We start from the raw sequence: 13,546 nt of genomic DNA on the forward strand, positions 1-13,546 counted from the left end.
TTGCAGCTAGGTTACTAAAACAAAAAACAAAAAAACACCCCAGGTCCGCCCCAAGCCCTTACAAGAGCCACAGCTGTGGTTAACAATGATTCATTTGCATTTTATTTCAGCAAGAGAAGAAACAAGCTGGCTTTCTTCACAACAACCAATAACTTTGCATTTTAAAATTTCAGATGTTTTCCATAATCAGCTGAATCAAAAATCTATTTGAAAAATATATATTTATATAAAAAAGATTCAGGTTGTTTGCACGTAAAACGTCAATCAATAAGACTCTTGTCTTTGATTCCGTGTTGCTGGACGAAGTCTGGTAAAGCTTGCATGCTAATTTATCCTTAGTTGCAAGTATTGCAGCAATCTCATACTTTGCCTATGAAAGGATAACCCTTCTTTGACATCTTCAGCCTTCAACAGTGATTCAGAAACAACATCCTACCCTTAATACTATGAGTTTGGAGCCATCAACATGAAAACCCTTGGTAATGCTGAGATGTCACTAGATAGGAACCAGTCATTCGATGTGTCTGTGGGTTACACAATACTATTTTGCTTGAGTTTTGTGTGTGTGTGTGTGTGTGTGTGTGTGTGTGTTTTGCCATTGATTGATTATTTTTTTTAAATCCTTGTTTATTTTTTCCTCCATCCAACGCATTACAGGTTAACAGCACTGACTCTTTAGGACTGCCATTTTCTCATTATATCTTGTAGGATGCTCACACATCCCTGACCCCGATTTTTGTTTCCTTTTTGCAGCAATAAAAGCATTGTTTCGTCTTAGATTCATACACAGATGCTCTGGTCATTTGGAAATCATAGGAAAAGCTTCTTTTTTGTATTGCCCAGAGTTCGGCAGTCAGATCGAAGTGGTGCTCATGCCTCCCCGCTCATCGTCAATCTCATCTGCTCTATTCCACTTGTTTCCATTGGGTATGCCACAGGTGTCTAAGGATTGGCCACCCTGACTGAAGCACCTCGTCGTCAGAAATCCCTAGGAGAGAATTTTACCGGGCTGACAGGCTTTCGTGGGCTACCAGTAAATATTCGAGGTGATCTCATTTTTGGTTCAAAGGACAACTTTTCTTTCACACTTTCTTTTTTTGTTTGTTTGTATTTTATTTTGTTTTGTTTTGTTTTTTACGAGACAGGGTTTCTCTGTATTGTTTTCGAGGCTGTCAGTACAGCCCAGCGTCAAACTCATAGCGCTCCGCCTGCCTCTGCCTCCTGAGTGCTGGGATTAAAGGCGTGCGCCACCACTGCCCGGCTTCTTTCACACTTTCAGGTACAGATGTAGCCACACATGGAAAACCCAAAAAGACCTGGTTGGCACTTTCACCTAAGAGTTGAGTCAACGGGGTTGTCAACAGGTGTTTGACGTGTAAACTTTGAATCAAACTGACTCACATCCTCTTCAGACTGCAACAGAGGCTTAAATGGAGGTTCCACCTTCCGAGCTAGAAGTTCTTCCCAGTTAATGTGTCTGAAAAATGGATGTGCTTGGACTTCTCCAGCATCCCCAGGATCAGCGCCAGGTCGAGAAGCAGTATTTTCAGAAGCTTTGTAAGTAGATCCCGAGCTTCTTGTATGAGGTAGGGAGGCAAATTAAGTTCACATTTGAGGATTTTGTCAATTGTTTTCTTTCTATTCTCTTTAGTGAATGGAGGTGCTCCAGTCAGCACGTTGTCCATTAATGCTCCCAAACTCCACCAATTCACAACACGATTGTGGCCACCTCTCATCAACATTTCAGGTGCCACGTATTCTATTGTTCCACAAAAGGTGTGTGTAACTGTTCTATCACGAATAGATTCTTTGCATAGTCCTAAATCTGTTAGTTTCACATGACTTTGGTGACTGAGCATGATGTTTTCCAACTTCAGGTCTCTGTAGATGATCCCCTTTTGATGCAAATGCCCCAAAGCCATGGAGATTTCAGCCAAGTAAACACAAGCTGTGTCTTCCATGAGTATTCCCTCTCTTCCTAACTGCATAAATAGTTCTCCTCCACTGAGATACTCAAGGATGAGATAGAGTTTTCCACTGGTCTGAAGGGCATAGATTAAATCCATAATGAAGGGATGCTTTACTTCCTTCAGAATATTCTGCTTTGCCTTTTTATGAGCTGTATCTTTAGCATTTTTTACTATCATTGCCTTTTTAAGCACCTTCATGGCAAATACCTTCCAGTATTTACTCCTGTTACTTTTTGTACTTAAAACCTTCCCATAGTCCTCTTTACCTAGTACTCGAAGTTGCTCAAAACATTCTGGTCTGATTTTTTTTTCTGCCCCTCTCTGTTCACACTAGTTTCTGAGATTTCAAATTTCTCACAATGTTCCATGCCAAGTTCATATGGTCCAACACCCCCATGGTCCATGCTTTCATTTAATTGAACCCTGGAAAATACAGCAGAGCCCCCTTGCTCCAGAAAATAAAACTCCTGGTGGCTGTAATATCAGTGGCAGTGCTACTCCTGACAGAAGTGTTTTTAGCTGTCACTCCTAACAGCTGATCACTCCCCCCTCCTCCAGCTCATCCTGAGAGCCTGTGTCCTCTGGCTGGTCTATGTCAAACACTCGTGCTGTGTCCTTAGCTTCCCGGTCTTGGAAGTCTGGCACTGCCTAAAAGCTGTCCTGCTTCTGTCGTCACCCGTACTCAAGGCCCACTCCACTGCTACTGCGGTCATCACAGGCTGCCTAGGTCCCAGACTGGCTGCTCAAGTTCAGCCCCAGAGCATTCATACAAGATTCTGTGAAGGCAACAGTGGGCAGAGGACATTCGTAGCACTGTCTCCCAAAGGGAAGATCTTTATTTTATTTCATTTTTTTGCAATAAAGTTAAAATTGTGTATTTGACTGGCCATTAAAAAATCATATGCTTCTCTGATTTCTTTCTCAGTCCTTTTATTGTCTGTATATAGTAGGGCTACTGTTTTTTTTTTTTAGTTGCTCTTGGATCCTACCACTTTTCTGACCGTAGTTATCAATTGTAGGAGTTCCCTGATAGAGTATTTTGGGTTACTTATGTAAACTATCACATCATCTGCAAATTGTGAAAGTTTGACTTCTTTTCAAATGTGTATCTGCTTGAACTCCTTTTGTTGTCTTATTGCTCTAGCGACAAGTACAATATTGAAGAGCTATGGAGAGATGGGACAGCCTTTTCTTGTTCCTAATTTTAGAATCTCTTTGAGTTTCTCTCAGGAAAATGTGAATCTATCTACCACAAGATCCAGCAATTCTACTCTTAGGCATATACCAAAAGATGAACATTCATACAACAAGGACATCTGATCCACTATTTTCATAGCAGCACTACATGTAATAGCTGGACCCTGGATGTGGGGACACCAGACCTTGAGCAGAGACCCTCTTCCCCATCGGCCTGGGAGTAGGCAGCTGTAAGACAATGTTTACTAAAAACATATTTACTAAAAACAATACAATGCCTGGGCAATAAGTTCCTGAAAAGGGCTGGCCCATGGGAACCACCCTGACCTCGACCTTGTCCAAAGACTAACCGCCTCTTCTGACACACCCAAATCAGTTTGTGGTGTCAGAGCAGAACCAGCCAGGGGTGGAGAGAGAGCAGAAGCCTTTCTGGAGAGAGGCCTTTCTTGGGAAGTTTTCTTGAGCCTTTTTGGGGCCTGCTTAAAATTTTCTTTACACTGTTGAACGAGTCTCTGTGTTATCAATCCCCGACACTCTCCGCACATTCTCAGGCACAGGCTACGCAGTGGATGCAGCAATTGGGGGAAACCTCTCAATTTTTCTTTCTTACTGGAGATTTAATCCAATCCACCCTCCAACTGAGGGCGACCTCTCAGGTTCCCCTTTCTTTCCCGACCTTTGTCAGGCAAAGGCCTGGAGATTTAATCTGGTACCCCTAGCTTGGTACCCCTTTTTAATACTTACTGGCCAGCCTTTTAGATCTCTCAGTTCCCCTTTACTTTTCTGACCTCAGTGGATCAGGTGAAAGACTGGAGATTTTTTATTTTATTTCTTATTTTACCTTTATTTTTGAGACTGGGTTTCTCTCTATCGTTTTGGAGGCTATCCTGGAACTAGCTCTTGTAGACCAGGATGGTCTTGAACTCACAGAGATCTGCCTGCCTCTGCCTCCCAAGTGCTGGGATTAAAGGCTTGTGCCACCAACACCTGGCTCTCTGAAAATCATGGCGAACATCCTCCCAATCTGGGACTCACACCATCGACTCACACTTTCAATCCATTTTAGAAAGCCTTCCATGGTTGTAGTCCCCTGTTCTTCAAGTAACCTTTTTACGTGATACTGTAATTTAAACTTCCAGGGACTATTCCCATCGTTTCTTATCCTATTTTCCCCCATCTGTCCCTGGCTGGCAAAAGGGACAACCCTGTCCACTTACCTCGCTTTCACATCTTGGTAGGACCTCCAATTGCCGTGCCTGCTGCGCAGCCTGTGTCTGAGAATGTGCAGAGGGTGTCGGGGATGGATGACACAGACCAGAAGGCTCCTCAAGAAGGCTCTTTTTTATTCCTACTCTGGCTGGTTATTATATACCCTGAAACCAGAGGTGGATGTGGGTGGGTCTGAGGATGCAGTTAGTCTTTGGAAAAGGTCGAGGTTGGGGCGGTTCCTGTGGGCAAGCCCTTTTCGGAACTTATTGCTCCAGACACTGTATTGTATTGTGTTTAGTAAACATGTTTTTAGTAAACATTGTCTTACAGCTGCCTACTCCCAGGCCAATGGGGAAGTGGGTCTCTGCTCAAGGTCTGGTGTCCCCACACCTGGAAGCAACCTAAATGCCCCTCAACTGAAGAATGGATAGAGAAAATGTGGTACATTTATCCAATGGAGTACTACTCAGCAGAAAAAAAGCCAATGGAATCTTGAAATTCTCAGGCAAATGGATGGCACTAGAAGAAACCATCATGAGTAAGGTAACTCAGTAACAAAAAGACAAACATGATATGTATACACTCATATATGGATTTTAGACATGGATCAGAGGACTGCCAGCCCACACTCTCATTGCCAGAGAGTATGGGTAACAGAGAGGACCCTAAGAGAGATATGCATGGTATCCCAGAGAAGGGGAATGGGACAGAATCAACTGAGTGGATTGGGAGCATAGGGGGAGGGGAGAGGGAGCTGGGAAAGAGATATGGAGAAGAGGACAGAGGATGGGAGAGGACGATAATGGGGAGCAGAAAGGCTGAGTCAGGGGAAGAATAGAAGAGAGTAGGATGAGAGATACCATAATTAAGGGAGTCATTATAGGTTTGAAGATAGATTTGGCAGTAGTGAAATTTCCAGAGATTTACAAGTATGACACCAACTGACAAACTAAGAAATAGTGGATGTGCTACATTAAAAGACCTTCCCTAATAATGAGATTGATGACTGCCTTATATGCCATCCTATAACTTTCATCCAGTGGCTGATGGAAGCAGAGGCAGACACCACAGCTAAACACTGAACTGAACTCCTGGAACCCAGTTGCAGAGAGGGAGGAGTGATGAGCAAAGGGGTCAAGAATAGGCTGGTGAAACCCACAGAGACAGTTGACCTGAACAGAGCAGGGGGTGGGGGTGCTCATGGACCACAGACTGATGGCTAAGAAGTCAGCATGGGATTGACCCTGAACCCTTGAATTTGGGTGTCAGTGAGGAGGCCTCGGCAATCTATGGGGCTTTTTTTTTATCCCTGCCACACAAATGGACTTTGGGAGCCCATCACACATGGAAGTATACTCTCTCAGCCTGGACACATGGGGGAGGTCCAAGGCACTTCCTGGGATGAAATGACAGACTGCAGATCCCCCCCCCCTTGGAGGGTGTCACACACCCTTGAGAGCTGGGTGGGGATTGGGTGTAGGGTTGGGGGGTTGGCGGGGTGGTGGTGGAGGAGGAAGGTAGAGGGAGCTGGGATTGGCATGTGAAGCAAACTTGTTTCTTATTTAAATAAAAAACATAATAGTAGCTAGAAAAAAAATCATGTTCTAAAGTATTGTTATGGAGTGATTTGTAGTACGTGGATATTATTGTGATTCCTCTTCATTTGTTCTGTTGCCTCCTTCTTTTCCAATTGTGTGCAGTCAGCATATTTTAGTTTTATCTTTGATGTCAGTGATAATGAGCCATTCTGTAATATTCTATTTAATGGTGAGCTGAGCTACCATAATGTACATCAACATCTATAAATGACATGAGAATAGCATATCCTTAAATATGTACATAAGCCTACACCACACACACACACACACACACACACACACACACACACACACACAACTTTTTTCTTAACTCTTTGACACGTGTGCTCACTATGTGGTACTGGATGTCCTGGAACTCACTACGTAGTCCAGGCTGGCCTCAAACTCAAAGAAATGTTCCTTCTTCCGTCTCAAAGTTCTGGTATGAATGGAATGTGCTACTATGCCCTGATAAGGAACACACATTCTAGACAGCAAAAGGGAATGAACTACGTATGTGTCACATAGTTTCTGATATATAATACATGATATCTATGAAATAATAAATAAAATAATGATACAACATTGTTCTTTCTGCATTGTACTGCTTTTCATTTTATATGGATTTTTGTGCCTTTGTAGTTACTTCTAGAACTAAATAACTTATAAATTAATGTTATTATCTGTGTATATGAAGAAGTCATTTGCATGTATAATATAAAGTTTGCTTTAGATATGTGGAAAGCTTACTTAAACAGTGTGACTTCTGTTCTAAAGTGCTGGTAGCACAGCAAAGTTTTCTCAAGAGCCTTGCAGTGTGTTTAAAATCCATCATATGTTCACATATATTACACTTTGGTATCAAAATTTAGCGATATTTGAGCTGCATGAATATTCCCTAATATGGTAATCACAGAGCAAAAATAAAACATTTAAAATACCATGGATTACTATTCATGAAGGATTAACTTGAAAAACATTATACTTGAAGTCATTAAATTATGTTCAGCACAATAGTGTGCTGTGAGATTGCAGTAAACTTTTAAGTATAGTTACCATCACAGCTACACTAAAGGAGTAACTAATATACATTATTAATGTAGAAAGGCTACATTAGACTTAGAACGTTATCTAAACTTCAGTTTTATCACTATGCACATAAACTCTGATTCTTTCACTTTATATGTTAAAGACGAAGAGATAACAATATGGAAATTTATTTTTCAATGGGCTTTAAATTGTATTCCTTTTGGTGCACATATTAAATAATATGTATAATGTAGTCTTCTTGAGATAAAACAAAATGAGAAATTGGCTAGTAGAGATGAATGGTAGGCTGAAAAGAATCACATCAGCCATTAGTCAAAACTATGGAAAGGAAAATTAGAAGTGTTTTAGTTGTTTTTAATAAGGATAAACAATTTACATTTTTATTTGGCTTAATAACAACAAAACCTTGATATGTAACAGGTCTCAGAAACTCTATAGCATCTTAAATAAACAATGAATGCCCGGAAAAGTAAAAATTCCATTCCAAAGAGACTGTGGGTTAAATCTTTTCAGTCACAAAGGATGTATTAGAAACAAACTAGAAAAAAAGGCTATTTATTTATGTATTTATTCACTCATTTTCAATGCATGTTGCTGAGTTTTGAACTCATGGACTTGAACTTATTAAGTAAGCAGCTGACCAACATCCTGTCCATATTTTTAGACACAGTCTCAGTAGGAATCTAAGTGAGCCTTGAAATTGACAGATAGTCCATGTTACCCACAATCATGTAGTATTCTGTATATCTGACAATGACTAGATTATCACAACTAAATAATAAATTATCCTCAAATCTTGTTCATGTGAAATATATGCACACTAGCAGTAAGTGGTAATGGTGCCCAATCTTTAGGTTCAGAGAAGGAATTGTAAGATAGTATCCAGGATGATTAGAATTTTTTTGTGAATACAATAGGCTCCTTTTCAAACTAGGTTTCAGTGTTGTATTTCCATATATTGCAGAAAAATTCACACTCCAAAGCTTACCATTTACTATTCTGAATTGATAGTTTGGTACATATAACACAGATACAAGAATTTATTCATTTAATGTAGTTTCTTAATGATTTCACAGACCAAAATCCTACTTGGTCAGAACAGAAAACACTGAAATGTTAACAAGACTGATTAAAGTTTGGAAACCATGCATCCATAACTAGAGGAAATAACAAAGCAGCAAAAATTCTGGGTAAATTTGAAAACTGCAGAAAAAGGGAAGGGAACATGTTTGTGTATTATGGAAAACAATTAGTTCAACAAGAGTCCTTGCACAGAAGACTATTTGTAATGTACTTCAGGGGTTGATAACAGTCTCTGTTAGCAAGCTAAGGAAGACTTAAACATCATAATTATGAATTCATGTGCGGTAATGAGAGAATTGCTTAGTAATAGTTTTATGAAGATAATATTGGCGGATTCCAGTTGGCTTAATGAAAAAAATCACATTTAGAAGGCTTTTCTTATATTGTGAAAGTGAGGCAATATGGGGACGATACAAAAATTTGCCTGTCAATGATAATGTAAAATATAGAGAAACAAGTGAAAAGAAAAATCAGATTTTAGAAGTTAATTACTGCATTGTGGAAAATGCATGCACAAAGACATACAAACACACACACACACACACACAAACACACACACTCCCATATGTACAGGGATGCATCAAGGATGAAGGTTTATGATTATATAATTGGGAAAGGGTTTTATCATTAAGAAAGGAAACAGTCATATAGAAGACATTATAGATCCAATGGATATTTCAGGGCTTGGCATGTGAGATTTAGTGACTGGTTAAAAAAGAGCCTGTGGAATGAGAAGACTGATTAAGAGAAAATTCTGCCTTCCACTTGAGCAGCTGACAATGGACATTCTAAATAGGAAATTGCCAGAAAAGCTTCCTTTATTCTCATATTATGAAGACTTGGGTCAATTCAGCAGATAACAGGTTATTTCTGTGGTTACTTAATGGGAGGTTAAATGATCATGTAGGATACTAGAAACTTGGTTTCCAAGTTATGGATGTATTTTAACACTTAAAAATTCTAGGAAATACGGCTTTAAAAGAGGATGATTTTTAAAAAATCGTAGAAGAATGAATCAATAATTTGAAGTATCCAAGGACAAATACAAATCACAAAATCCAGACAAAGGATTAAATTGCATACACAAATCCTGTATATTGCTAGCACAAGCATTTTAATATAATGTGTGTGTTAAATATATTAGTGTTCTAAAATATGGTAGAAGTTAATCTCCACTTATACTAGAAGTATATAAATTAAAAGTGCCTTGTTATATATTTATTCAGAGAGGTTTTTCCATAATCAACTTGAGAACACTTTGCCAATAAGTCATCCCCATCTCTGCTCAAATATTCAAGAACCTAACTGAGACCAGATAAGTCATGTGAGGGGAAAACAAACATCACTGTTCTGGTAAAGGGACATGTCAACAAAATTACTCCTAATGACATTCTGCTATACTTATGGATGAGTCGCTTCCTCAGTCATCATCACAGAAGCTTATTGCTGCAGTAGATGAGAACAAATACAGATATTCACAGAAGAACAATGTGCAGAGAGTGAGAGACCTGGAATTACCCAGTACTTAATGATGTCTTCATCAAATCTCCCTTCTAAGAACTCAGGGAACCATGCAGGAGAGTAGGCAGATATATCAGAGGATTCAGAGTTAATGGAAGACACCTAGGAAATAAGGCCTTCTAGATACAGCGGGACAAATGCACATTGAACTCACAGAGACTGTGGAAATATGAACTGAGCAGGCAGGGCTATGTGCTAGATGGGGGTCCCAGAACTGATGGAGAGAAAGAGAATCAGATATAAACACCTGTTTGTAACCCAGAAGCTATCTCCAACTGATCAATTTTCTCCAACAGTCTCACCTGGGATGTAAGATACTCTTAAGAACAGGCCCCAGCACAGCAATAGATGGCCTGCACCAGATGAACTCAGTGGCAAATATGGAGGTTCTTTGTTTGATAATGTGGACAATTTTTAAACCTTACAGGTGCACTGAGTATATATTCTATTATCCAATTTTGTGTTTTTATGGGTTCCAGCATGCATGAACTTGTGTTGCTTTCTGTTTATAAGTTATTCTCAAGCCTTTTCTTTGCCTCTTTATTTTGTTTGTCTCTTTTTTCCATTTCTTTTCATTTTGACTATTCTATAGATGCCTGTTTTCTGACTAGAGACAGAAAGGATGTGGATACACAGGGAATGGGAGGTAGAGAGCATCCCATATCAGTTGGGAAAGGGGAAATCATAAACATCAGAATATGCTGTACAGAAAAATATTTTCAAAAAAGGAATGGAGGGCTGGAGAGACAGCTCAGCCAATAAAGTCTAGGCTCACAACCAAAAAAGAAATAGAAACGCAGATATGCTATAGAAAAAGTACATCTAAAACTTAAGTCTGTGTATAAATTGATCCAATATAGCGTAGAAAAGAAATTGCCTTGAATATGCTCTGATAGAAACAGAGGAACATGATTGTTGCACTATTTCTGGCTTTATTATTTTCTGAATTAATATAAATTCATGAGATATGGCAGGGTTGACATCAGAATTTTTTTTAGATATTTCTACTTTAAAGTTTCTTTTACAGTCTGAAAAAGCCTGTTGGATTTCAGCCACCCCTCAGAACTATAGGTATGTCATATTGGATTTCTGCTTCTAGTATTGCTGTTTTTTCATTCACAAACATTCACACAACCTCTAGTTATATTGGTGTGATTGGCAATCTAAATGTATTTATTTAATTGTTTAATTATTATCTCATTTTCCAATATTGTTTTATTAAAAGCATGGATATACATATGTACACATGTGTATGTGACTATATTTGTAAGGCTTGCATAATACAGAAATACAAGGTAATATGATAACCCCTTAATCTATCATATGTTACATATTCAGCTTGACATTTTGTAGAAACTCCTGAGTCCAAGGTAGATTGCTTATTAATGGGATGGCTAGTTTTATGTCAACAGTCATCTAAAAGGAGGGAACTTAAGTTGAGAAAATGCCTCTGTAAATTAAGGCTGCAAGAAGTCTACATGGCAGCTGGGCATTGGTGGCATACGCCTTTTATCCCAGCACTCGGGAGGCAGATCTCTGTAAGTTCGAGGCCAGCCTGGTCTACAGAGCGAGTTCCAGGAGAGCCTCCAAACCCTACCTCGAAAAATCAAAAAAAAAAAAGAAAGAAAAAGAAAAAAAGGCTGTAGGGCATTTGTACAAATTAGTGATTTGTGTGGGACGGCCCTGTCTATTTTTTGTAGGGCCAACTGGTTTGGTGATCCTAGATTCTAAAAGCATGCACGCTGAGCAAGCCATAGAAGAGCAAGCCAGTAAGTGCCACTCCTCCATGGCCTCTGCATCAGCTCCAGCTTCCAGGGTCCTTTAATATTTGAGTTCCTGTGTTGCTTTCTTCTATAATGAGCAATTATGTGGAAGTTAAAGTGAAGTAAACCCTTTCCTCCCCAAGTTACTTTGGTCACGGAGTTTCATAACAGGAATCATAACATTAATGTAGACAAGGATGCATTTTAGTAATGGATAACATATATTTTTTGAAGGACAGCAGTGATTCTCCCAGAACAGAATGTAATTCCTAAAGAGCAGTCCATGAAGAGATTTAACAGGGATTTGTTTTCTAAAATCCTGTGTTTATTCTCCAAAATAAACAGATAACAAATTCCATAACAGTGTATGGAGACAAGCAGTACAGCGCAATCTAGACAATAGTACTCTGTTGGTTTTATTTATTTCAGTGACTGAAAATAACATTAAGTATAGGAAGTAACAAATGCATAGATGTGACTGTGAGTGAAACAAATATTTACTTATCCAATACTTCATTGTAAAGCCCAGGATAGCACTCAGTGTCTACACAAATAACTTTCCAGATATTCAGACAAGAATGTTAGATGTTTTAATGTTCCTTTTCTCTGGGATGAATTTGCATATTGTCTGTCAATATGGAAATCATGCATTGAGAGGTACAAAAAGAAAAACAGAGAACCCAACATAGGCTACTAGCCTCTTTGAAGCTGAAAAATTCATACAAATCCCTGAACATGAGACCTGTGTATACTACTGAAAAGCATGATCAGTGCTTGTATGAAATAGTATTGTAATCTCTACAAACTATTAAATATTAGCTCACAGGATGTTTACATGTGCTATAGACTTATGTAATTATTATCAATTCATCTTCTCAAGAATTGAATAACAGGGACTAAAGCTGCTAAATATTGTGCATGCATCTGGTGTGTGTGTGTGTGTGTGTGCACGCACACGTGTGTTTGTCAGTCTTTGAATGTAGGTGGGCATGTGTGTACGGGGATGTAAAATTCACTGACAACTGACAAAACTGTCCTTGCACAGGTGTCTTGAAGCCTTTTTAAGATGTTCTTTGACTAGAGAATTTCTCACAGACCTGGAAATCTCTAAGTGAGGGAAGCTGTCTGGTGAGGGAACCTCAGAGGCACAGCAGTCTCCACATCATGTCTCCCCAGCACTGGTGTAACTTGCCTGTTCTCTTTATTGTTTCTGGCTCTGTTACATGAGACCTGTAGATGCACCTCAGGCTCTTGTGTACTCACAACAAGCACTGCATTGACTGTGGATCTCCCTCACCTCAAATTCTCTTTTATAAGAAGGAAAAATACAAACTCAACCTTCCTGCTCCCCCATGTCTTCTTCTACCCTCCTCTTATCCCCTTCTCTCTTTCCTGGTTCCCTTTCCCTTCCCCCCACGTTTCCAGTCTGCTCAGGAGATCTTGCCCCTTTCCACTTCTTCACTGTGCCTGGGATTGTAGGCTGACACTCCCCTGCTCCATACCTAAAATCCATATATGTGTGAGTACATACCTTGTTTGTTCTTTTCTGACTGGGTTACCTCACTCAGGATGGTTTCTTCTAGTGCCATCCATTTGCCTGCAAATTTCAAGATTCCATTGTTTTTTTTTCTGCTGAGTAGTACTCCATAATGTAAATGTACCACATTTTCTCCATCGACTCATCAGTTGTGGGTCATCTACGTTGCTTCCAGGATCTAGCTATTACAAATAATGCTGCTATGAACATAGTGGAACAGACATCCATCTTTTATGAATGGGCATCTTTTGGATATATGCCTAAGAGTGGAATTGCTGGGTCTGGTGGTAGACTGAATCCCATCTTCTTGAGGAATGTCCATACTGATTTCCAAAGTGGCTATAAAGTTTGAATTCCCACCGGCAATGGAGGTGTGTTCCCCTTTCTCCACATCCTTTCCAGCATAAGCTGTCTTTGGTGTTTCTGAATTTAGCCATTGGAACAGGAGAAATACGATATCTCAGGGTTGTTTGATTTGCATTTCCCTGATGGCTAAGGATGTTGAGCACTTTAAGTGTCTCTCAGACATTTTAGACTCCTCTATTGAGAATTCTCTATTTAGTTCATTCCCCCACTTTTTAATTGGGTCTTTAGCATTTTGGAGAGGAGCTTCTTGAGTTCTTTGTATATTTTGGAGAT

At 39.5% G+C, this 13,546-nt stretch overlaps 1 pseudogene; it reads right to left on the minus strand.

Annotated features, from left to right (window-relative positions):
• Positions 1-658: 658 nt before the first annotated feature.
• On the minus strand, positions 659-2,391 carry LOC101834995 (annotated as a pseudogene).
• Positions 2,392-13,546: the final 11,155 nt, after the last annotated feature.

This window comes from Mesocricetus auratus, unplaced genomic scaffold, assembly GCF_017639785.1.
Source record: "Mesocricetus auratus isolate SY011 unplaced genomic scaffold, BCM_Maur_2.0 Super-Scaffold_100009, whole genome shotgun sequence".
NCBI lineage: Eukaryota > Metazoa > Chordata > Mammalia > Rodentia > Cricetidae > Mesocricetus > Mesocricetus auratus.